Below are 26,970 nucleotides of genomic sequence, written 5' to 3'. Positions count from 1 at the left end.
CGCCGGGGAGGGGTGCGAGGGGGCGGAGGAGGCTGCGGGGCGGGGGGCTGCTGCGGGGGCGGTCCGGAGCCCCGCCCCCCGTCTCCCCGCGCTCGCGGGCCTCATCCACCCCCACCCCGCTGCGCTCCCTCTCCTCCGTCGCTTCTCCACCCTCCTCGCCCAGCAGGGCCCGGGACGGTGAGAGCGGGGTGCGGGCGTCCGCCGGCCTCTGCTCGGCCCGGACCTCCGCGCGCTGCCCCTCCTCCCTCTCCCAGCCTCGAGGCCCTGGCGCCCTGCCCTGGGCGCGCCCTCCCACCGACCTCGGGCCCGACGTGCACCTGCTGGATTGAAGCGTATTAGTTAGAGCGCGGAGAAAAAGACGCTAACCCGGACTCCCTGGGTAACGGGACCAGGGAAGGGCCCAGCGCGGAACCCCCCGCAGGAGGAGCACCTGGGGTCGGGAAGGCCCCCCTCCTCCCTCACTTCCTCCCTCCTCCCCCACTCCCCCCCGTGCGCGCCGCTGGGGGCCCACATCCTGATGGAGGCCCAGCCCAGAGCGATGGGAACCCCGCCCCCAGGAGGGGCACGGAGCACCTGGGGTCGGGAAGGCCTCCCCCTCCTCCTCCCCCCTCCCCTCCTCCTCCCCCCTCCCCTCTTCCTCCCCCCTCCCCCACTCCCCCGCGCCGCTGGGGGCCCACATCCTGATGGAGGCCCAGCGCGGAACCCGCCCCAGAGGGGCACGGGGCACCTGGGGTCGGGAAGGCCCCCCCCTTCTCCCCCCTCCCCCCCTCCCCCACCCCCTCCCCCCGCCGCCCGCGTCCCGACGGAGGCCCAGCCCAGGGCGCTGTGCGGCAGGGAGCGCCCCTGCGGCCCGGGCCTCCCCGGTGGGTGGCCTGCGGACGCAGCCCCAGGCGGTGGTAAGCTCCCCGGAAGGCCAAGCCCCGGCGGGAGGCCGCGGGCACCCAGTGCCCTAAGGGAAGGTTGACGAGAGCTTTGAAGAGACTTCCGGGGCGAGAAACCCCTAAGAGGTAAAAGGGTGGCGGCCTGGCCCTGCGGGTGGCCCCGCGCCTCCCCCCCGCCCCGTTCCTCCCCACCCTCCCTCCTCCCGGGTGCAGGGGTGCGGGCGGTGGGGGATGCGCCCCCCCGCGTGTTACAGGCCCCGGCCGCAGCCCCTGCTGAAGCCTCCTCTCCCCCTGCCGGGGCCGCTGGGGTGGGGGGCCCTGTCCCCGCGCCCCGGCCCCGCGACGACGGCGACGGTCCCCGGGGCACCCGGCGGGTCGCGCCTTCAGGCTGGGGGTTTCCAGGCGCGCGGGGACCCCAGCGAGGCGAGCGCCCTCCCGGCAGGCGCCACGAGGCGGGGCTCCCAGGAAAGCTCTGGGGTGATGGAGGTGAAGGCGGGGCTGCTCAGGCTGAGGGGCCTCGAGGCCTCCAGTCCCCCGAGGGCGCACCGCCCGCCCCTCGGCACCCGGGGAGGTGGAGCATGGGCGCACGTGTTAGGACCCAGAAGGCGGTGAGCTCTGCCTGGGCAGGCGGCGGAGGGAACAGGTGGAGGTCCTTAGGGTCCTGACGTGCACACTGGTCATGGGGCCTGGGGATGGGGAGGGAACACTGATGGGACCATCTAGTAGCTGGTTCCCTCCGGTTACCCTCAGGAAGCTGGCGCTCGCGCCCGAACCCACGCAGTTTTAGCCCGTAAAGGAATGATTAGAGGCCTTGGGGCTCAAAAGCTCTCATCCTATTCTCTACTTTAAATGGGTAAGAAGCCCGGCTGGCTGGCGTGGACCGGGCGTGGACTGCGGGTGCCTCGTGGGCCACGTTTGGTTAGCGAACTGGCGCTGCGGGATGAACCCAGGCCGTCAGACCCGAGAGGAGGGGTTGGTTCATCCAGACAGCAGGACGGTGGCCGGGGAAGTCGGAATCCGCTAAGGAGCGTGTAACAGCTCACCTGCCCAATCCCTAGCCCTGAAAACGGATGGCGCTGCAGCATCAGGCCCAGACCCTGGGGTCGCTGGCAGTCGGTGACCCACGGGAGAGGGACAGAGCGGCCGCCTGGGTCCCCCCACTGCGGGAGCCGGGAAGCCTGGATGCCGCTGGGGAAGCCGCCGCAGGTGCAGATCCTGGTGGTAGTAGCAGATGTGCAAAGGAGAACTCTGAAGGCCAAGGTGGAGGAGGGCGCCGTGTGCACAGCAGTCGAGCCGGGTCAGTCGCTGCCAGAGAGATGGGCGAGCTCCGGTCCCAAGGGACAGGTGATGGCCTGCGTTGCCCTGAGCAGATGGAAAGGGAGTCAGGTTCAGATCCCCGAATCCGGAGTGGCGGAGATGGGTCCTTGTGACACAACCCATCCTGGAGAAGCCCAGGGAGCCCCGGGGATGCTTCTCTTTTCTTTGTGAAGGGCAGGGCGCCCTGGAATGGGTTCCCCGGAGAGAGGGGCTGTGCCTTGGGAAGTGTCGCGGTTCTGGGGCGTCCGGTGAGCTCTCGCTGGCCCTTGAAAATCAGGGGGAGCGGGTATAAACCTCGGGCTGGGCTGTACCCATATCCGCAGCAGGTCTCCAAGGTGAACAGCCGCTGGCAGGTAGGCACAACGTAGGGAAGGGAGGTCGAGAGCTGGATCCGTAACTTCGGGATAAGGATTGGCTGTAAGAGCTGAGTGGGTCAGGCTGGGGCACCTCCTCCCACCCAGTCCTCTCCCTCCCCATTCCCCTCCCGCCCAGGGCGGCCAGGGAGATCCCTGCAGGGGGCCAACTACTACTGTGCACAGGAGCTGGCCCTAACCATGGGTAGCCCCAGCTTCATCCCCTGTCTTCCCCCGCCCTCGACCCCCTGCCCACCGTGGTGGCCGCCCCACTGGTCCCCCCACCCGTCCGCCCCTGGGCCCAGGTTCTGTGGCGCCTCCCTTCCATGGGCGCCTAGCAGCAGACTTAGAACTGGAGGGGACCAGGGGGATCGGACTAATGAAAGCATCGCGAAGGCCCGCGCGGTGTTGACAGATGTGATTTCTGCCCTGTGCTCTGAATGTCAAAGTGGAGAAATTCAGTGAAGCGCGGGTAAAGGGCAGGAGTAACTAGGACTCTCAAGGCAGCCGACCACCTCTCATCTGATTAGTGACCCGCAGGAATGGGTGAGCGCGGTTCCCACTGTCCCTACCTACAATCAGTGAAACCACAGCCAAGGGGGGCTTGGCGGCATCAGCGGGGAAAGAAGACCCTGCTGAGCGTGACTCTAGGCTGGCAGGTGAAGAGACGGAGAGGTGTAGAGTAAGTGGGGGGCCCGCGAGGGGGCGGGAAGGGGTCCTCCAGCCTGTGGCCCTGGTGAAATACCACGACTCTTATGGTTTTTTCACTGACCTGGGTGGGGGGCAAGCCCGGAGGGGCTCTTGCTTCTGTTGCCAAGCCCAGACCCGCTCCCAGGACAGTGCCAGGTGGGGAGTTTGGCCGGTACACCTGTCAAACGATAACGCAGGTGTCCTAAGGCCAGAAACCTCCCGTGGAGCAGAAGGGCAAAGCTCACTTGATCTTGAGTTTCAGTACGAATACAGACCGTGAAAGCGGGTCTCACGATCCTTCTGACCTTTGGGGTTTTGAGCAGGAGGTGTCAGAAAAGTTCCTAGAGGGGTAACTGGCAAGCGTTCATAGCAACGTTGCTTTTTGATCCTTGAATGTTGGCTCTTCCTGTCATTGTGAAGCAGAATTCACCAAGCGTTGGGTTGTCCACCCACTAATAGGGAAGGTGAGCTGGGTTTAGGCCGTGGTGAGACAGGTTAGTTTTACCTACTGATGATGCCATGGTGATCCTGCTCGGTAGGCACCAGGGGAAACGCAGGTTCAGAGGTTTGGTGTGTGTGCTTGGCTGAGGAGCCAATGGGGGAAGCATCCATCTGTGGGATTAGGACTGAGCCTCTAAGTCAGAATCCTGCCCAGGCGGAAGGATAGGGCAGCCGGTGGGGCCTGGTTGGCCTGGGACAGCCAACGAGGTCGCTGTGGAGCCCCAGCAGGCGCCCCAACAGCATCCCCTGCAGAGAGCCCCTCCTCCTGGGACATGGGCTCTCGCAAAGGGGGCCGCGCCCTGGCCCGCCAGGCAACCACCTTAGCGGGGAACCTGGGGCTGAACTATTAGGAGACCACCTGCTTCTGGGTTGGGCTTCCTACGCAGCAGAGCAGCTCCCTCCGGGATCTGTTGAGAGTCAGCCCCGGACACTAGGGTATGTCCTTCGCGGTCCTGCGCCCCTGCCCAGGGAGGGGGTGACGCAGCCTCCCCTCTGTCCCCCTTCCTTCCTCTCCTGCGGCCTCGGGGTCTCCCGCCCCCGCGGGGGAGGGGCTGCAGGGCCTCCAGCCCTTGGGGCAGCTGGCATCCAACCCCTCCGACCCCTCCTGTGCCGTCGAGGCATTCCGACGGCTGGGACAGGGAAGGCGGAGTCGGTGGGCCCGACAACAGGTGCGAGCGAGTCCTTGGGGGCGGCTGCGCGGACCTTCTCCCAGAGGGGACAAGAGTCCCCCAGCGCGCCGGGAAGCCAGTCGGTGCCCCGGTCCTTCCCCTCCGGGCCGAGGGGGAGGCAGGGGCAGGGCGCAGGCCCTTGCATTCCTTGTCCGCCAGGTGCGCAGTCTCCCAGGTCCCGGGTTGACCAGCAGCCCCACGCCGCACCTGGCCACCGCTGGGTTTCTCCCTGCCGGCAGGCCAGGAGTCCATTCCTCCCTGCCTCGGTGTTCTCACCCTCGAACCTTGTACCACTTGTTCCATCGCGACTGGGGTCTGATCGCCCATACCAGCACCCACCAACTCAGCCCCCAAGCCCACTCTGGTGGTGCCTAGTCCATCCCTCTTTTTTTTTTTTTTTAAGATTTTATTTATTTATTCATGAGACACAGAGAGAGGCAGAGACACCGGCAGAGGGAGACGCAGGCTCCCCACAAGGAGCCCCATGTGGGACTCGCTCCTGGACTCCTGGATCACGCCCTGAGCCCCCCAGGCATCCGGTAATCTCATTTTCAAAGCCCTTCCTCTTTACAATAGGCACATTGGTCTTTGCTCAGCCTGGGATGTCCTGACTTGCCCTTTTTGTTGGCACCCTTTTACTGGGTGCTGAAAGCAAAACTTTAATTGGACTCATCTTTTGTTCTTCCTTAGCCTTGTAAGTCTAAGCAATCTCTACCAAATGGGCGGGACTCAAAGTCACAGCCCCTTCAACGTTAGTCTGACATCAGGAGCATTCTGCGCATTGAAGGGCATATTGACCAGCTGTGTATTATCAGGGGTCTCTGGATCTAAATTGGTGTATTTCAGATAGACCTAATATATGAACTCTAGAAAGGCAGACAGGTTTTTTCCAGGTTCCTGCCAAAGCTCCTGTATTTTATTTAGGCTTCTTGTTTCGGAACCCCTTTTTTTCTGTCCCTCCAAAATGCAGCACCTATAATGGCCAAGCAAAGCATTTCTTGCTCCTGTGTTGGGGTCCCAATGGGCTCTATTTGTGGTATAGCAATCTCCACACCCAGTGCCTGAGCAGAGTCTTTATCATAGCAATACTGAGCCTCCTTCCTGGCCTTTCCCCTACCAGATGGTGTTCATCTCCTATCAACAAAATATTCATTAAGGATTATATGGCAGCCTAAGTGGGTTGATGGGTAACAAAAGTGGTGGTAAAAAGATCAGCCACTGTCTTGTGATCATCTTGATAAGTGAGATTTTGAGATTTCCGGTTCAAGGAGTTTTAAATGGAGAATGGGCTATAAGTCTAATAATAACAGGCAGGTTGGGGATCCCTGGGTGGCTCAGTGGTTTGGCGCCTGCCTTTGGCCCAGGGCACAATCCTGGAGTCCTGGGATCGAGTCCGGCGTCGGGCTCCCGGCTTAGAGCCTGCTTCTCCCTCCTCCTGTGTCTCTGCCTCTCTCTGTGTGTCTTTCATGAATGAATGAATGAATGACTGAATGAATAAATAAATAAATACATCTTTTAAAAAAATAAAGAAGTGGCAGGTTGCCCTTGTCCACTCACTCCAATAGGTAGTTAGCACAATATTAGTTGCCCTACCCCACATCAGCTGAGCCTCATCCAAATTGGGTGCTCCGTAGGGTCTTTGGGGGGTAGACCATATCCATTCCTGGGTTTTAAATTGGGATTTTCTCTCCTTTTTTTTAAAATTTTTTATTGGTGTTCAATTTACTAACATACAGAATAACCCCCAGTGCCCGTCACCCATTCACTCCCACCCCCCGCCCTCCTCCCCTTCTACCACCCCTAGTTCGTTTCCCAGAGTTAGCAGTCTTTACATTCTGTCTCCCTTTCTGATATTTCCCACACATTTCTTCTCCCTTCCCTTATATTCCCTTTCACTATTATTTATATTCCCCAAATGAATGAGAACATATAATGTTTGTCCTTCTCCGACTGACTTACTTCACTCAGCATAATACCCTCCAGTTCCATCCACGTTGAAGCAAATGGTGGGTATTTGTCATTTCTAATGGCTGAGTAATATTCCATTGTATACATAAACCACATCTTCTTTATCCATTCATCTTTTTAAGATTTGTGTGGAATCAGAAAAGACCCCGAATAGCCAGGGGAATTTTAAAAAAGAAAACCATATCTGGGGGCATCACAATGCCAGATTTCAGGTTGTACTACAAAGCTGTGGTAATCAAGACAGTGTGGTACTGGCACAAAAACAGACACATAGATCAGTGGAACAGAATAGAGAACCCAGAAGTGGACCCTGAACTTTATGGTCAACTAATATTCGATAAAGGAGGAAAGACTATCCATTGGAAGAAAGACAGTCTCTTCAATAAATGGTGCTGGGAAAATTGGACATCCACATGCAGAAGAATGAAACTAGACTCTCTTTCACCATACACAAAGATAAACTCAAAATGGATGAAAGATCTAAATGTGAGACAAGATTCCATCAAAATCCTAGAGAAGAACACAGGCAACACCCTTTTTGAACTCGGCCACAGTAACTTCTTGCAAGATACATCCACGAAGGCAAAAGAAACAAAAGCAAAAATGAACTATTGGGACTTCATCAAGATAAGAAGCTTTTGCACAGCAAAGGATACAGTCAACAAAACTAAAAGACAACCTACAGAATGGGAGAAGATATTTGCAAATGACATATCAGATAAAGGGCTAGTGTCCAAGATCTATAAAGAACATTTTAAACTCAAACCCAAGGAAACAAACAATCCAATCATGAAATGGGCAAAAGACATGAAGAGAAATCTCACAGAAGAAGACATAGACATGGCCAACATGCATATGAGAAAATGCTCTGCATCACTTGCCATCAGGGAAATACAAATCAAAACCACAATGAGATACCACCTCACACCGGTGAGAATGGGGAAAATTAACAAGGCAGGAAACAACAAATGTTGGAGGGGATGCGGAGAAAAGGGAACCCTCTTACACTGTTGGTGGGAATGTGAACTGGTGAAGCCACTCTGGAAAACTGTGTGGAGGTTCCTCAAAGAGTTAAAAATAGACCTGCCCTACGACCCAGCAATTGCACTATTGGGGATTTACCCCAAAGATACAGATGCAGTGAAACGCCGGGACACCTGCAACCCGATGTTTATAGCAGCAATGGCCACGATAGCCAAACTGTGGAAGGAGCCTCGGTGTCCAACGAAAGATTTTCTCTCCTTGATTGCATCCTCCTACCACCCCCTCCACCCACCAATGAAAGACAAAGGGGATCTGGAGAAATGGTTTCAAGACTAGTGTTTTCTCCCTGTGACCAAAAGCATGATTCCAGAGGCAGTGGCACAAGGGGCTGACCATAATTTCTATTAAAAGGATTCATTACACTCAAAGTTAGCATGTCCTTATTCACTTCATCTCATGGGGTTCGAGAATCACCAAACACCAGGGGTTGCAATTTTCTTTGCACCATCAACTTACTGTGTGATTGTACATCATCCCTATTATGCAATTGCATACACACCTGTACATATGGAATCTTATCCTCTTTCCAATTCCTTTGACTAAACAACTTCAACTGTAACATAGTATAATAGTTCGATTCAATAGCCACCTTTCCTCACTTTCCAAAACATATATAGGCCAGGGATTATTTCAATAAAATATCATTCTCCTTTTGACATAGAATTATAGCTGTAGACTAACCAATCAGCCAAAATTCTCCCTACGGGACTCTTAGGTGGAAAAGAAATAGTGCTTCTCATGTTATTTCATATACAAAAAAATGCGTACCCTGTTCATAAACAACAAACCCCAGACCTCAGCCATCTGGAATTCTGGTTCCTCCCCAAAAGTCTGAGTTCCGCTGACTAAACCAAATGGCTCCCTAGACAAGCCAAGAGAGTAAAACCAAACCCCCCTATTTGGAGGTAACCAAATGGCAGGAATAAATCTCTGGCTTCCTCTGTCTCACTAAGCCCATGACCAACACCTGTGTGGCACCTGTAAATTGAGAACCTCCTATTTCACAGCTTCTCTCAAACTGAAGGTAAGATCAAAGGGGCCTCATTGATCTTCAGCCAAAGACGTTATGACATTTTCCTTTCCCTATGTTCTTTCTTTCCCCAAAGAAATTCCCTGCAACTGGGAGTTTGGGGAGCTGCAAAGAGGGCTAGAACAGGAAGATCCACAAAGTGAAACTGACTCTGGCAGCTGCTGGGACATTCCAGGGATCTGCCTACTCTGATCTCCTCAAAGTTCTCTTTAGGATTTTTGACCAGAGTTCAAACTGGGGAACAATCTACCCATCTGAAAACTAAACTGTCAGCAATCTGGTTTCCATAGGGAGTTTCCAACTATGCTTCTCCCAAGGGGGAGCTGGCATGGAAACAACCCTAGGGGCCTCTAATCAAGCCATGGAGTCCTAGTGGGGGATCATCCAGAGGGTCCCTTTGTGGTTGCCAAATTTGCTGTAAAAAAAACAACCTTTGTGCTTTAGAGCCAAAATATAACTCGGAGTTTTGGATAAAGAGGAAAAAAGCTTTATTGCTTTGTCAGGCAAAGGAGGCTGCAGGAGCCTATGGCCTTCACACACTGCAAGCCCTCCTGGAGGAAGGGGCTGGAAGATTTTTTGGGAAATACAGGATCTCTCTGGTTTCTATCTGGAATTGTGTACTTGCTACCAGCCTCCTCTATCATGTCTTTAGAGTGGTAACTGGGTTCTTGAAAGTAAAGGCTAAGAAAAGAGTAGGGGAGGTTTGTATAAGAGAGGGAAATGGTTACTTTTAAATAGTTATTTGCTGAGGCATCTCTGCAGCCATTTTGATTTTTGTTCCCCTTTGTACTTTTAAGTGGTTTCAAAACTAGAAGTCAACCACAAAAAAACAAAACAAAATAAAAAATGTGGAAAGACCACAAAAAAACCTTTAACATGAAGGTTAAATAGCAGGTTACTAAACAATGACCTGGTCAACCAGGAAATTAAAAAGCAGATGGAAACAAATGAAAATGAAAACACAGTGCTCCAAAACCTCTGCGATGCAGCAAAAGTGGTCCTAAGAAGGAATTTTATAGGAATAGAAGCCTATTTCAAGAAGCAAGAAAATTTCAAATGTACAACCTAACCTGACACCGAAAGGAGCTAGAAAAAGGACAACAAAAAATCAACAGGAGGAAGGACATAATAACAATTAGAGCAAAAATAAGTTATATATATATTATATATATATAAATGAAATCAGAACTGTTCTTTTAAAAAGTACTAAAGTTGATAAACCTAATGATGTATTATATGTTGACTAATTGATAATTTTTAAAAAATTAGGAAAATTTCTATGTAAGATAAAATTGATAAACCTTTAACCATACTTATCCAAAAAAAAAAGGGGGGGAGGGAGGGAGAAAGAACTCAAATAAGTAAAATCAGAAATGAGAGAGGAAAAATGACAACACCACAGAAATACACTTATGGGAGAGTATTATGAAAAAGTATATACCAACAAATTGGAGAAACTAGAAGAAATGCATAAATTTCTAGAAACATATGAACTATCAAAACTGAAATGGGAAGAAATAGACAAAGGGTCCATTTTTACACTAAAAATGGTAAAAAAGAGACCCAGAGGTCATTATGTAAAGATCAAGAAGATATAACAATTGTAAGTAGTTATGCAGCCAACACTGAAGCACGTAAATACATAAAGCACAAATTAACAGAGTGCTAAAAAGTGAAATAGACAGTAGTACAATAATAGCTGGGAACCCTAATATCCACTCTCAAAAATGGTAAATCAATAAGGAAATAGAAATTTGAAGACCAAATGAATCTAAAAGTCATATACAGAGCATTCTCTTTGACAATAGCACAATATATATTCTTCTCAGGCACACATGAAACATTTTCTAGAATAGAGCATGTGTTGGGACACAAAACAAGTTCTTAAAAATTCAAGATGAAATTCACATCAAGTATCTACTCTGAGGGCAAACCCGGTGGCTCAGTGGTTTAGTGCTGCCTTCAGTCCAGGGCGTGATCCTGGAGACTTGGGATCGAGTCCCACGTCAGGCTTCCTGCATGGAGCCTGCTTCTCCCTCTGCCTGTGTCTCTGCCTCTCTGTGTTTCTCATGAATAATAATAAAAAAAAGTATCTACTCTGAAACCATTGTATGAAACTAGAAATCAGTAATAAGAGCAAAATTGAAGGACTCACAAAGACATGAAAATTAAACAGAACCTCTTGAACAAACAATGGATCAAAGAAGAAATGTAAGGGCAACTTAAAGGTATCTTTAGACAAAAGGAAATGGAAACACAACACATCAATGCCTGTAGTATGCAACAAAAACAGTTTGAAGATAGTAGTTCTTAGCAATAAATGTCTACATTAAGCAAGAAAGACCTTCAATAAACAACCTAATTATATACATTAAAGAAATAGAAGAAAGAGAAAGAAACAAGCCAAAAGTTAGCAGGAAGAAGGAAATGTTTATTTCCTTCCTTTTATTTCCTTCCTTTATTATTTAATAAAGGTTAGAGCAGAAATAAATGAAATAAAGAATGGGGAAACAACAGAAAATATTAACCAAACTAAGAGTTGATCCTTTGAAAGTATAAAAAAATTAATAAACTTTGAGCAAGACTAAGGAAAAAAGAGGACACAACTCATCAAAATTATAAATGAAAAGAGATTTGAACTGATAACTCAGAAATACAAAGGATCATAAGAGGCTACTGTGAACAACTTTATGCCAATAAGATGACCAACATAAGAAGAAATGGAAAAATTCTTAGAAAACACACTAGGGATACCTGGGTGGTTCAGTGGTTGAGTGCCTGCCTTTGGCTCAGGGCGTGATCCCGGATTCCTGGATTCGAGTCCCACATCAGGCTCCTTGCATAGAGCTTGTTTCTCCCTCTGCTTGTGTCTCTGCCTCCCTTTCTCTTTGTGTCTCCCATGAATAAATAAATAAAATCTTACAAAACACACACACACACACTATCAAGGCCTCTGGGTGGCTCAGTCATTTGGACATCTGACTCTTGGTCTCAGCACAGGTCATGATCTCAGGGTCCTGGGATTGAGTCCCAAGCCAGGCTCTGCACTCAGGATCCTGCTTGAAGATTCTTTCCCTCTGCCCCTCCTTTGCTCTCTTTCTTTCTCTCTAAAATAAGTAAACACATTTTTAAAAAGAAACACACATTATCAAAACTGGACCAGGAAGAAATTTAAAAAATCTGATGATATCAATTACTAGTAAGAAGATTTAATTAGTAATAAAAAATCTTCCAAAGACGAAAAGCTCAGATGGCTTTACAGGGAATTTTACCAAAGAAAAATTACCACAAAACTCTCAAACTTGGGGATCCCTGGATGGCTCAGCGGTTTAGTGCCTGCCTTTAGCCCAGGGTATGATCCTGGAGACCCAGAATCGAGTCCCACATTGGACTCCCTGCATAGAGCCTGCTTCTCTCACTGCCTGTGTCTCTGCCCCCCTCTCCCTCTCTGTCTCTCTCTGTGTCTCTCATGAATAAATAAAATTTTTTTAAAAAAACCTCTCAAACTCTTTAAAAAAAATCAAAGAAAAAGGAACACTCTCAAACTCATTTTACAAAAATAACATTATCCTGATACCAAACCAGATAAAAAAGAAATTACCAGAAAGAGAACTACACAGACAAATTAATTACTCATATATTAATAAGTAATATATAATAGTATACACACTGATGAAATATTAGTCAACCATCAAAAAGAATGAAAATTTGCCATTGACAAAAATGTAAATGGAACTAGAGGGTATTGTGCTAAGTGAAATAAATCAATCAGAGAAAGACAAATATCATATGATTTCACTCATATGTGGAACTTAAGAAACAAAACAGATGAACATAGGAGAAAGAAAGAAAAATAAAATAAGATGAAATCAGAGAGAGAGACAAACCCATAAAAGACTTGTAACTACATAAAGCAAACTGAGGACTGCTGGGGGGGGGTAGGTGGAGGATGGAGTAACTGGGTGATGGGCATAAAGGAGGGCACTTGATGTAATGAGCACTGGGTTTTATATGCAACTGATGAATCTACCTCTGAAACTAACAGTACATTATATTTTAATTAATTCATTTTAAATAAAATAAATAAATAGATGCAGAATTCTCAATAAAATGCTAGCAAACCAAATTCAGCAGCATATTAAAATCATCATTCACCATGATCAAGTGGGATTTACACCTGGAATGCAAGGATGGCTCAACGTATACAAATCAATGTGATACATCATATTAATAGTATATGTATTAATAGATACATTAATTCTAAAATAGAACCAATTTGCCATTAGTTCTACTAACTAATAGAAAAAGTCATATGAATACTTCAATAGATGCAGAAAAACCATTTGGCAAAATTCAATATGTGTTTATGATTTTAAAAACTCAACAAATTATGTATAGAAAAAACACATCTCAACACAAGAAAGACCATAAGTCCACTGCTGACATCATACCCAAAAAAAGTCATACTCCTCATATTAAAAAAAATTTTTTGTAAGGTCAAAAATAAGACAAAAGTGCCAGTTTTACCATTTCTATTCAACATAGTACTGAGAGTCCTTGCCAGATCAATCAGGCAATAAAAAGAAATAAAAAGTGTCAGAATTAGAAAGGAAGAAGTAAAATTGTGCCTATTTGCAGAATACATGCTTGTATATATAGAAAATCCTGAAAACTGCACTAAAAATCTGTTTGATTTAATTAGCTAATTACATAAATTTACAGGATACAAAATTAATATACAAAAATCAATAGCATTAAAAATCAGTAGCATTTCTATATGCTAACAATGAATTATTTGGAAAAGAAATTTAGAAAAATTGTCTCATTTATTATGGCATCAAAGATAATAAAATACTAAGGTATACACTTAACCAAGAGGTAAAAGATTTCTACTCTGAAAACTACAAGGCATTATTATAAGAAATTGAAGAAGACACACACACACAAAAATGGAAAGATTTCCTGTGTTCATAGATTAGAAAAATTAATATTGTTAAAATGCCAATACTATAAAAAATCTACAGATTTAATACAGTATTTATCAAGATCCCAATGGCATTTCTCACAGAAGTAGAAAAAGCAAATCTAAAATATATACAGAACTACAAAAGGCCCTAAATAACCAGATGAATTTTAAGTTATATTATGATTTTAAGCTATATTATAAAGCTATAGTAATCATAATAATATGGGACTGGCATGAAAACAGACAAATAGATCAATAGACCAGAATTGAGAGCCCAGAAATAAACGAAAGTATATATAGTCAACTAAAACTTCACAAGAGAGTTAAGAATAGTCAATGGAGAGGTGTACCTGGGTGGCTCTGTTGGTTGAACGTCCGATTCTTGATTTCAGCTCAGGTCATGATCTCAGAGTCATGGGTTGAGCCCCGAGTTTGGCTCCACACTCAGTGGGGAGTCTGCTTCTCTCTCTCCCTCCCCCTCTGCATCTCCCCCTGCCCATTCTCTCTCTCTAAAATAAATAAATTTTAAAAGAAGAATTGTCAATGGAGAAATTATAGTCTATTTAATAAATGGTAATGGGAAAATTGGATATTAACATGTGAAAGAATGAAACTAGATCTTTATTTAACAACACTCATAATAATTAACTTGCAATGGATTAAAGACTTAAATGTAAAACCTGAAGCCATTAAATTCACAGAAAAAACAGGAGAAAAGTTAGCTGACATAGATCTTAGAATTGGGTTTTTGGATATGACCCCTAAAGCACAAGGAACAAAACAAAAAATAAGTAGGACTACCTTAAACTAAAAGGCTTCTGTATATTGAAAGAAACAATCAACAAAGTGAAAAGATAACATACAGAACGGGAGAACATATTGGCAGGTCCGATAAGACTGAATTAGAGATACTGTGTTTGAAGGCAGGTAGACAATGTTGATGCCTCCGATTTGAATTTATGGGATTCTGGGTGGTGAAGGGCAGTGCCCAATATCAAGAGAACTTTTAATTTTTTTAATTTTTATTTATTTATGATAGTCACAGAGAGAGAGAGAGAGAGGCAGAGACACAGGCAGATGCACCGGGAGCCCGACGTAGGATTCAATCCCGGGTCTCCAGGATCGTGCCCTGGGCCAAAGGCAGGCGCCAAACCGCTGTGCCACCCAGGGATCCCCCTCAAGAGAACTTTTTAAAAGGTAATCTCTACTGGCGAGGTACTTCCTGATTTCAAAGACAAAGCATCAGTGGAAGCAATCCAGAAAAAGGCTTCCTGTACAGGCCTTCTTGTACAACCTACAGACAGGCAATTGGTGTTGATCTTTTAAAGCTCTGGGCTAAACACCTATTGATAAGGGTGGTCTTGATCATAAGCTCAGCTGCATTTGCACAAAACAGTAGGGTTAATCTATCCTTTTGTGCCTTAAATCCTGGCTCTCATTTCCCTTCTTTACTAATAAGTGTCCTTTGTGACATTGTTCTTTTTTTCCAGAACAGGACACTCTTTTCTGCACTAAGAACTGTGTAAGCAGATGTTCTTTCTCCTCAGTGATGTTCTTAAGTACATCTGGGAACTCTTCTGCTGCCTCTTGGTTGGCAGAAATTGCATCTCCTGTTGTTCTTGACTTTTTAAAATATCCAAACCTTTTTCTAAAATTATCAAACTATCTTAGGCTGACATTCAATTCTCTAGTTTTGGATCATTTACTTTCCTTTTGCTTTATAAATTGTTATAAAATAACTGTTTTTTCTCTAATACTTTGGAGTCTATAAGGATGTCTTTCTTATAGAAATCCTGCATTCACAGAAAAACTACATTTTCAATATGAGATAAAAAGATATTTTGCAAAAAATGCAAAGTTCGGGGTGGGTGGGTGCTAAGATGGCAATATAGTAGGAGAATCCTATCCTCGTCTCATTCCTAGAACACAACTAGGTATCTATCAAATCGTTCTGAGTACCCATAAAGTTGACCTGAGACTGACAGAACAAATTGCACAGAGGCAAGCCCACAGGGAGGAAAGTAGGAAGTGCAGAGACGTGCTCTGGGAGAGAAACAGATCATGGGTGCTGTGGAGGCGAGGGAGACTCTATCACAAAGGGAAGAGAGAGTGGAGTGCACAGGGTAATATTTCTCCAAAGCCATTGCCTGGGAAGATGAGAAGAATATCAATTTTCATCAGTTTTTGCAACCAGTCAGGCTCAAAGACTGGATTTGACTGGTATAGAGCCATCGGAGCACTAACCTGCTGGAGAGAAGGTAGGCAAGCAATCCAGGGCCAGACAGAGCCATCTGAGGAGTACCTAAGATAGTGGTCACTCTTCTTGGAGTGCATCTGTGAGAGGTGGCATTCACAGAGATGTCTCTGCAGGGACAAAAGAGCCAGCAGGTACCATTTTCCTCCCATCCCTTGGCATATATTCAGAACTGCTGCCAACGGTGGCTAGCCCGGACACTGGACACCTAGCTGCTTACTCCAAACCTCATGGCCCGGTGCTCTGGCATGGCTGCCCTTCCAGGTAAAGTCTACATTAGTCCCAGTGTGAGGAGACCCTCCCTCAGGAGATCATCTCAGGCTCTTACCACAGCATGTCCCTACATTTTGGAGTTTTAAAAGTCAGCAAGATTGGCTGGGATAGAGCCCAACGTGCGCTGTGCTGCTCCTGGCGGGCAAACAACCTGGAGACAGACAATGTGAAAACAGTGATCTGAAAAATGCGTGGCACACACAGGAGGAAACTGTTCTCTCTTCTGAGAGTGCTTCTCTGAGAGCAGCAAGCACAGACTGCCATCTCCAGGGACAAAGGAGCTGGCTGCTGCCATTTCCCTCCCCAACCCTTCAGCATAAATCAGGGTTGGTAAACAGCACAGGACCAATACTGGTTGCCCAACGTGCTTACACCAAGTCCTACCCCCCCGAGCTCTTCCGGTACTGTCCTTCTCAAGCAAGTGCATGTAAGTCCCAGTGCAGCAGGTCCCCGCACTAGAGACCAACAGAAGCCTCTATATGCACCTTGTCTTGGCTAGAGAGTTCTGCAAGGCTTCAGTACTAAGGGAAGTAGCATCCATTCTTATTTAACAAGCAGACCAGAACACATCTATTTAAAACTTGCCAAACTCTGGCCAAGGTACAAACACTGCCAACTGCAGGCAAAGGGAACCTCTGCTGATGACTATCCTGAAGGATAGAGCAGCCAAATTACAGCAGCAAAGTGCATGCAGCACCTACCAGAGACATTCCCTGAAGCTCTAGGCCCCAACACTATACGACTTCTTCATAAAGCTGCTAACCTCAGGATCAGGAAATGCAGCAGAGTTTTCTAACATGAGAAGAAGACACAGACTTAGACATAACACCAAGATGGAGGAATTCATACCAAACGAAACAAGAAAAGGCCATGGCAAGAGGTCTAATTGAAAAGGATATAAGTAATATGACTGATAAAGAATTTAAAGCAACAATCAAAAGGATACTTGCTGGGCTTGAGAAAAGAACGGAAGACTTCAGAGAAGCCCTTACTACAGAGATTTAAAAACTTAAAAAATAGAAATGAAAAATGCAACAACTGAGATTCAAAACTGATTGTAACAAGGACGTAAGAGGAAAGAATAAGTGATGTAAAAGATAGAATTATGGCACATAATTAAGCTGGGAAAGAGGGAAAAAAGAATGATAGATCACAAGAAGAGACGTAGGTAACTCAGTGACTCTGTCAAACGTAATCACATCTGTATCATAGGAGTCGAAGAAGAAGAAGAAGAAGAAGAAGAAGAAGAAGAAGAAGGAGGAGGAGGAGGAGGAGGAGGAGGAGGAGGAGGAGGAGGAGAGGAAGGAGAAGAAGAGGAAGAAGGGAAAAAGGGGGACAGAAAATTTACTTGAAGAGGTAATACCTGAAAACTTCCTAATCTGTGGAAGGAAGTAGACATCCAGATCCAGGAAGCATGGAGAAAGCTCATCAAAATCAAAAGAGGCAGGCCAACATTCACACATCTATTCATTAAATTTGCAAAATATATAAAGAAAAAATATTAAAAGCAGCCAGGCAAAAGAAGTCTCTAACTTGCAAGGGAAGACCCATAAGGGTAGCGGCAGATCTCGCCACAAAAACATGGCAAGCCGATGGGAGTGGCCGGATTCATTCATTGTGCTGAAGGGGAAAGTCCGCAGCCAAGGATACTCCGTAGAGACGAGGACTTAAGGTGGCAGAGGAATAGGAAGACTGTAAGCTCGCCTCGCCCCCTGGACACAGCTAGATAAATATCAAATCAAATGTCAAGATATCAAATTTTGAACCCCCAAGAAATCCATCTGAGGGCTGAGAGCAGAAATAAAGGTGCAGAAACCACCACATCATGGAAGGTAGGAGCTGTGGAGAATTGATTTGGGGGATAAAAGAGCTGCGGGTGCTGCTGTGGAGAAGGAGACCTGATCATGGAGAGAGGAGAGAGAGAGAGAGAGAGAGAGAGAGAGAGAGAGAGAGAGATGTGTGCAGGGGATTCCACAAGAAAAACTCTTCCCCCAAACCACTGACTGGGAGAAGGGGAGGGGCTGACTACCACAAGTTTTGTCAGCAGCATTTTGGGAGGGTCATGCCGTCATGGGTCATGCCACCGAGGCGGGCTTGGTGCAGCTCCAGTGGGGAAGGAGGTGAACCCCCGGGGCAGGCAGTGTGATCTGAGGATCCTCTGGGTCTCACAAGGAGAAACGGTTCCCCTGCGTGAAGGTATTGGGAGTAGCAGCACAGCCTCCCTGGGGACAAAAGAACTGCTGTCCCCAGTGTGCTGCCCTGTTCCCGAGCACAGGAACAAAGACTCCAGCCTCAGCAGCAAACCTCACTACAGGTCTTGGCTGCCCTTTAGCATAGGCCATGAAGGCTGTGCAGTGGTGACTGATTTCCGGGACACACTGGCACTCAGCCACAGCGCAGCAAGACCCTCCCCCAGAGGGTCGCTCGGGGCCGCACCATGCAGATCTCTGGAATCCGGAGTCTTGAGACCCAGCCACACGTCCGACATAAAGCGCAGGACTACGGTGCTGCCTGGCATGTGGACAGCTTGGACACAGGGAGCGGGGGGGCAGGGATCTGGTAGAGGCCAGGGACACAAGAAGGGTGATGATTGCTCTTCTGGGAGGGCAACCTGCAGGATGGGAGAAGATTTTTGCAGACGACACATGTAGTAAAGGATTAGTATGCAAAACATATAAAGAATTTATAACCCTGGACACCCCAGAAAGCAAATAATCCAGTTCAAAACATTCTCAGCAGACATGAATAGACATTTTTCCAAAGAAGACATATAGATGGCCAACAGACACAAGAAAAGATGCTCCGCATCACTCATCATCAGAAAATGCAAACCAAAACTGCAATAAGATATCACCTCACGACTGTCTGGAAGACTGAATCCAGCAACACAAGTGACAGCAGGTGTTGGCAAGGATGTGGAGAAAGGGGAACCCTCTTGCACTGTTGGTGGGGATGCAAACTGGTGCATTCACCCTGGAAAACAGTGTGGAGGTTCCTCACAAAGTTAAAAAAGGGGCAGCCCAGGTGGCTCAGCAGTTAACGCCTCCTTTAGCCCAGGGCGTGATCCTGGAGACCCGGGATCAAGTCCCACGTCAGGCTCCCTGCATGGAGCCTGCTTCTCCCTCTGCCTGTGTTTCTGCCTCTCTCTCTCTCTCTCTTTCCGTGTCTCATGAATAAATAAATAAAATCTTTTTAAAAAGTTGAAAATGGAACTAGTCTCTGATCCAGCAATTGCACTACTGGGTATTTACCGAAAGGATACAAAAATACTAATTTGAAGGGATACATGCACCCCATTGTTTATAGCAGCATTATCAACAGTAGCCAAACTGTGGAAACACCCCAAGTGTCCATTGATTGATGAGTGGATGAAGAAAGTTACACACACACACACACACACACACACACACACACAGAGGAATATTACTCAGGCAGCAAAAAGGATGAAATCCTGCCATTTGCAATGACATGGATAGAGCTTGAGAGTATTGTGCTAAGTGAACTAAGTCAGGGAACGACAAATCCCGTATGATTTCACTATATGTGGAATTTAATAAACAAGACAAATGAACATGGGGGAAAAAGAGAAGCAAGCCAAGAAACAGATTCCTAGTTATAGGGAACAAAATGATGATTACTAGAGGGAAGTGGACAGGGGGTGTGTTGAATAGGAGACGGGCACTCAGGAGGGCACTTGTGATGAGCACCGGGTGGAGTAAGTAAGTAATGAATCACTGAATTCTCCACCTGAAACTAACATTGTACCATATGCTGATGACTGGAATTTAAATAACAATTTGGGAAGAAAGTGCTGAATTTCCACATCTGATGGCATAACTGCAGTGACAGCTTCATGAATTTCTTTTTTCCCTTGCAATCGCACTTATATTAGATTTGTTTATGTTGAATTGATAAGCAACTGCAACTACAGACCTCATTCTAAGGTTAGAGGCAATTCAACTTTTTCTCTTCTTTTTGGGAGTACTTCTAGCATTCCTAGTGGCATTTTGTATGGGTCCCTTGGTATTATTCAAGGTTTATGATATTGCATTAAACTAAAAAACAATATCAGCAACAATAACAATAAAAAACTACAGGAGAACTGCAAGAGATAATTTTTTACCACGATGTACAATTTGCTGGAGAGTCAAACTGCTCACACAGATCAGCAACACACAGCAGTTTTAGGGATACAACACTTGGGATGCCTGGGTGGCTCAACGGTTGGGCATCTGCTTTCAGCCCAGGACATGACCCCAGGGTTCTGGATCGAGTCCCCTATCGAGCTTCCTGCATGGAGCCTGATCCTCCCTCTGCCTGTGTCTATGCCTCTCTCTGTGTGTCTCTCATAAATAAATAAAATCTTAAAAAAAAGAAAGGAGGATACTCACAACACTTGAGCTCACTACAATAGCAGCAGCAATCAGCTATGAGACTATTGCAGTAGTACAAGGCGGACTGCAGAGTTTTATGCAGTTATGATTTAATACTGCATCTTTACATTGCAGAGTTCAAAGACTGGAATTGTAGGAGTCCACACCATGGCTGGTGTTGAGCCCAGAAGGCACTGAGATGCAGCTGTGGAGGAGGACAGAGACTGAGGAGTGGACAGAGCCATCTGAGGAGCTCTTGGGATGCACTGAGAGAGAGTTCTCCCTTCTTAGAATACATCTGGGAGAGGTGGCAATGTCTCTCAGGGGATAAAAGAGCTGGTGGGCACCATTGCGTTCCCCCACCCCTGAAGCATAAGGGGCAGAGAGACCCCTCTGAGGGGTCTAATGAGGATAACTAACCAGAACTCAGGATTTTTGCTGTGCTTTATTCTAAACTACAAGCTTCTGCATGTTAGCGTGACTGCCCTTCTGGGACAAACTAGCACCAGCCCCAGCATGGTGAGACCCTCCAAGGAATTGTGTGGGTCTGCACCACCTGGTCCCGAAGTTTGGAGAATTGAAACTCAGTTGGCATGCCTGAGATGAAACACAGGTGCACTGTGCTGCTGGCTGGGCAGATGACCCAGACACAGACAGGGTGAGCAAGGATCTGGGGGGAGCCTAGGATACATGAGAAGACATTGTTCTCTCTTCTGTGAGGGCTTCTCAGACAGTGACAGGTACGAATTCCCCTCTCTGAGGGTGAGGGAGAGGGCTGGCACAATTTTTCTTCCCAGCCCACCACCATGGACTGACCAGTGAGAAGCACAGCACCGACAGTGGAGGCCTGAGCCGCTTACACCAAGCCCGGCCCCCTGCACTCTGCAGGTGATTCTTTAGTAGAGTAAGTGTGCTTGAGAATCAAGGGAGTGGACTTCTTGCCCAGACGGCCAACACAAACCCCCTACCTGCACCAAATCTGCTGACCATAGAGTGCTTTAGCTCTAGTGGAAATAGGATCAGACTTCTTTTAACAAGCAGACTGGAGCTTATATAGTTAAAACTTGTCACACACTGGACAAGGTCTGAACACTTCCCACTGCAGGCAAAGAGATGCCCTGCAGAGGACCACCCTGAAGGAAAAGAGCAGCCAAAGCACAGTAGCAGAGTATACACAGCATACACCAGAAACACTTCATGAAGTGCCAGGCCCTGGACAGTATATGACCTCTTCTTTTTTTTTAAGATTTTATTTATTTATTCATGAGAGATAGAGAGAGAGAGGCAGCAACACAGGCAGAGGGAGGCGCAGGCTCCATGCAGGGAGCCCGATGTGGGACTCCATCCCAGGAGTCCAGGATCATGCCCAGGGCCGAAGGCAGGCACTAAACCACTGAGCCACCCAGGGATCCCCCTGACCTTTTCTTAGTATAGCCATTACTCCAGGGAAGGAAACACAACAGGCTCTCCTAACATACAGAAGAAGACAGAGACCTAGACAATGCCAAGATGGAGGAATTCATCCAAAAATAAAAATCAAGAAACGATCACAGCCAGGGATTTAATTGAGATAGATACAAGTAATATGTCTGATCCATAATTTAAAAAATCAAAAGTATACTATCTGGGCTTGAGAAAATCATAGAAGACACCAGGGAGTCCCTTATGGCAGAGATAAAAATCTAAAAACTAGTGAGCCTAAAATTAAAAAATGCTATAATCAAGGTGTGAAACAGACTGGATGTAATGACAACAAAGCTAGAAGAACCAGAGGAATCACTTCCATAAGTGATATAGAAGATAAAATTATGGAAAATAATAAAGGTGAAGAGGTAAAGAAAAATACTGGATCATGAATGAAGAATTAGGGAATCTAGTGAATACATAAAGCATAATAATATTCATATCGTAGGAGTACCAGAAGAAGGAGAGAAGAAGGAAATGGATGGAAGGTTTATTTGAGGATATGATAGCTGGAAACATCCTATCTTGGGAAATAAACACAAATCCAGATGACAAAGATAACTCTCATCAAAATCAGCAAAAGCAGGCCAAGACCAAGACATACTGTTGTAAAATTTACAAAAGACAGAGATAAGAAAAAAAATCCTAAAAGAAGCAAAGAAAAACAAATCCTTAACTTACAAAGGAAGACAAATAAGGTTAACACTAGACCTCTCCAAAGAAACTTGGCAGGCCAGAAGAGAGTGGCATAATATATTCAATGTACAGAGGGGGGAAAATGTGCAGACAAGAGTATCCTATACAGCAAGGCTGTCATTCAGAATACAAGGAAAGAAAGAGATACCCAAGCAAACAAAAACTAAAGAAGTTCATGACCGTTAAAACTGATTGTGCAAGAAATATTAGATGGAACTCTAAGTGAGAAAGAAAGATCAAAAGAGATAGAGTAGAAAGGAACAGAGAAAATCTCCAGGAAAAAAAGGCTTAACAGGTAATAGAGTGGCACTAAATTTGTATCTAGAAAAAAATCACTCAGACATTAAATCTACTAAGTGCTCCCATTAAAAGACATAGGGTATCAGAAAGGATAAAAAATGATACATCTATGTGCTGCCTATGAGAGACTCACTTTAGACCTAAGAGCACCTGAAGAATGAAAGTGAAGGGATGGAGATCTATCTTGCAAGTGAGAATGAAAGGAACCTAGAGTGGCAATACTTATAACAGACAAGTAAGATTTGAAACCAAAGACTGTAACAGGAGATGAAGAGCAGTATATCAAATTAAAGGGGTCTATCCAACTCTAACAACTGTAAATAACCCACAACTTGGGATCATCCAAACAAATAAAAGAGTTAATAACAAACATAAAGAAGCTCATTAATAATAATGGTAGAATACTACGGGACTTCCACACCCCACTTACAGCAAAGTAAAGATCAACTAAGCAGAAAATCAACAGCTTTGAATGACACACTGGACCAGATGGACTAAACAGATATATGCAGAACATTTCATCCTAAAACAGCAGAATACACATTCTTTTTGAGTGCACAAGAGACATTCTCTAGAATAGATCACATACTGGGTGACAAATCAGACTTCAACAAATACAAAAAGATTGAGGTCATACCAGCCGTTATTTTCAGAGCACAATGCTATGAAACTTGAATTCAACCACAAGAAAAAATGAGGAAAGACCAAAAATACATGAGGTTAAACAACACGCTATTAAAATAATAGATTAGTGAGAAAATTAAAGAAGAAACAAAAAACTATATGGAAACAAATGAAAATGAAAACATGACAGTCCAGCAGAAGGGAAATAATGAAATTAGAACAGAATTAAGTGATACAGAAACAAACAAAAAACACCAGTAGAACACATAAATGTCGGAGAAGGACAAACATTGTATGTTCTCATTCATTTGGGGAATATAAATAATAGTGAAAGGGAATATAAGGGAAGGGAGAAGAAATGTGTGGGAAATATCAGAAAGGGAGACAGAACATAAAGACTCCTAACTCTGGGAAACGAACTAGGGGTGATGGAAGGGGAGGAGGGCGGGGGGTGAGGGTGAATGGGTGACGGGCACTGAGGGGGGCACTTGATGGGATGAGCACTGGGTGTTATTCTGTATGTTGGTAAATTGAACACCAATAAAAAATAAATTTATTATTAAAAAAAAACTAGCAGCTGGTTCTTTAAAAGAATTGATAAAATTTATAAACTCCTAGCCAGACTCATCAAAAAGAAAAGGGAAAGGATCCTAATAAGCAAAATTGCAAATGAGAGAGGAGAGATCACAACTAACACCACAGAAATACAATTATAAAAGAATATTATGAAAAATTATATGCCAAAAATTGGGCAATCTGGAATAGATGGCTAAATTTCTAGAAACATATAAACCATCAAAACTGAAACTGAAAGAAATGGAAAATTCAAACAGAGAGATAACCAGCAAAGAAATGGAATCAGTAATAAGAACATCTCCCAACAATCAAAAGTCCAGGGCTAGATGGCTTCCCAGGGGAATTCTACAAAACATTTAAAGAAGAGTTAAAACCTATTTTTCTCAAACTGTTCCAAAAAATAGAAATGGAAGGAAAACATTCCAACACATTCTATGAGGCCAACATTATCTTGACTCCAAACCACAAAGACTCCACTCAAAACGAGAACTACAGGCCAATATCCCTGATGAATATGGATGCAAAAATCTCAACAGATAATGGTAAATTGAATCCAACAGTACATTAAAAGAATTATTCCCCATGATCCAGTGGGATTTATTCCTGGGCTTCAAGGATGGTTCAACATTTGCAAAACAATCAGCATGATTGTTTAAAACAAAGTACAAGAACCATTTGATACTCTAAATTGATGCAGACACAGTATTTGGCAAAGTACAATGTCCATTTATAATAAAAACCCTCAACAAATAGGATTAGAGTGAACATACCTCAATGTCATAAATGTCATATACCAAAGACCCATGTCTAATATCCTCAATGAGGAAAAACAGAGAGCTTTTTCTCTACAATCAGGAACTACACAGGGATGTCCACACTCACCATTACTATTTAACATAGAACTGGACATCCTGGCTTCAGTAATCAGACAACACAAAGAAAGAAAAGGCATCCAAATCAGCAAAGGAGAATTTAAATTTCACTATTAGTGGATGGCATGATACTCTGTAGAGAAAAACCCAAAAGACTCCATTGAAAAATGATGAGGACTGATACACGAATTCAGTAATGTCTCAGGATACACAATCAATGTACAGAAATCTGTTGCATTTCTATACATCAATAATGAGGCAGGAAAAAAGAAATCAGGGAAAATATCCCATTTGTAATTGCACCAAAAACAATAAAATCCTTAGGAACAAATCTAACCAAAAAGGTAAATGATCTGTATAATCTGAAAACTATAAACACTAATGAAAGAAAACAAAGAGGACACAAACAAATGGAAAAACATTCCATGCTCATGGATTGGAAGAACAATTATTGTTAAAATGTCTATAGTCACCAGAGCAATCTATATATTTAATGAAATCCCTATCAGAATACCATCAGCATTTTTTCACAAAGCTAGAAAAAAATGATTCTAAAATGTGTATGGAATAACAAAAGACCTTGAATAGCTAAAGTAATCTTGGGAAAAAATAGTAAAGCTGGGAGTATCACCATCCCAAACTTCAAGCTATCTTACAAAACCGTAGTCATCAAGACAGCATGGTACTGCACAAAAACAGACACATAGATATGGAACAGAATAGAGAACCCAGAAATGGGCCCATGACCTATATGGTCAACTAATCTTTGACAAAGCAGGAAAGAAAATTCAGTGGATGAAAGTCAGTCTATTCAATAAATGGTGTTGTGAAAACTGGACAGCAACATGCAGAAGGATGAAACTGGATCAGTTCCTTACACCATACACAAAATTAAATTCAAAGTGGTAAAAGACCTAAATGTGAGGCAAGGAACCATCAAAATCCTAGAAGAGAACACAGGCAGCAATGTCTTTGACTTTGGTCATAACAACTTCTTACTAGACACAGTTTTGGAGGCAAGGAAAGAAAAGTAAATATGAACTATTGAGACTTCATCAAGACAAAAATTTCTGCACAGAAAAGGAAACAATCGACAAAACTAAAAAGCAACCTACAGAATGGGAGAAGCTATTTCTAAATGACATGTCTGATAAAGGGTTAGTATCCAAAAGCGGTAAAGAACTTATCAAACTGAACACTGAAAAAACAAATAATCCACCTAAGAAATGGAGAGAAGATATGAGCAGAAATTTTTCCAAAGAAGACATCCAGATGTCCAGCAGACACAGGAAAGGATGCTCAACATCACTCATCACCAGGGATATAAAACCATATCTGCAATATGATACCTTACACCTGTCAGAAAAGCTAAAATAACACAGGAAACAACAGATGTTGGTGAAGATGGAGTGAAAGGGAGTCCCTCCTACACTGTTGGTGGGAGTGCAAACTGTGCAGCCACTCTGGAAAATGCTAGGGAGGTTAATAAAAAATTTTAAAATAGAACTACCGGGGGATTCCTGGGTGGCTCAGGGGTTTAGCGCCTGCCTTTGGCCCAGGGCATGATCCTGGAGTCCCGGGATCGAGTCCCACGTCGGGCTCCCTGCAGGGAGCCTGCTTCTCCCTCCTCCTATGTCTCTGCCTCTCTCTCTCTCTCATAAATCAATCAATCAACCAATCAATCAATCTTTAAAAAAAAATAAAAATAGAACTACCCTAGGACCCAGAAATTCCACTACTAGTTATTTATCCTGAGGATACAAAAATACTAGTCCAAAGGGGACCCCTGTAGCTCACTGTTCATAACAGCGTGATCAACAATAGGTGACCTATGGAAAGAGCCAAAATGTCCATTGACTATTGAATGGATACAGAAGGTGTGGTATATCTATATCTATATATCTATTTATAGATCTGTATATATATATAGTGGAATATTACTGAGACATCGAAAAGAATGCAACATTGTCATTACAACAATGTGGATGGAGCTAGAATGTATTATGTTAAGTGAAATAGGTCAGCCAGAGAAAGGCAAACACCATATGTTTTCACTCATATGTGGAATTGAAGAAACAAAACAGATTTTGTTTTGGGGAAGAAAGGGAAAGAAAGAAAAA

General features: G+C 45.1%; 1 pseudogene; it reads left to right on the top strand.

The window, feature by feature from the left end:
• Positions 1 to 295: 295 nt before the first annotated feature.
• LOC144306892 (28S ribosomal RNA) lies at positions 296 to 3,918 on the top strand (annotated as a pseudogene).
• The last annotated feature ends 23,052 nt before the right edge of the window (positions 3,919 to 26,970 follow it).

This window comes from Canis aureus, chromosome 37, assembly GCF_053574225.1.
Source record: "Canis aureus isolate CA01 chromosome 37, VMU_Caureus_v.1.0, whole genome shotgun sequence".
Classification (NCBI taxonomy): Eukaryota; Metazoa; Chordata; class Mammalia; order Carnivora; family Canidae; genus Canis; species Canis aureus.
Note: the sequence above shows the minus strand (reverse complement) of the source record. Positions and strands in the feature narration are given on the sequence as shown.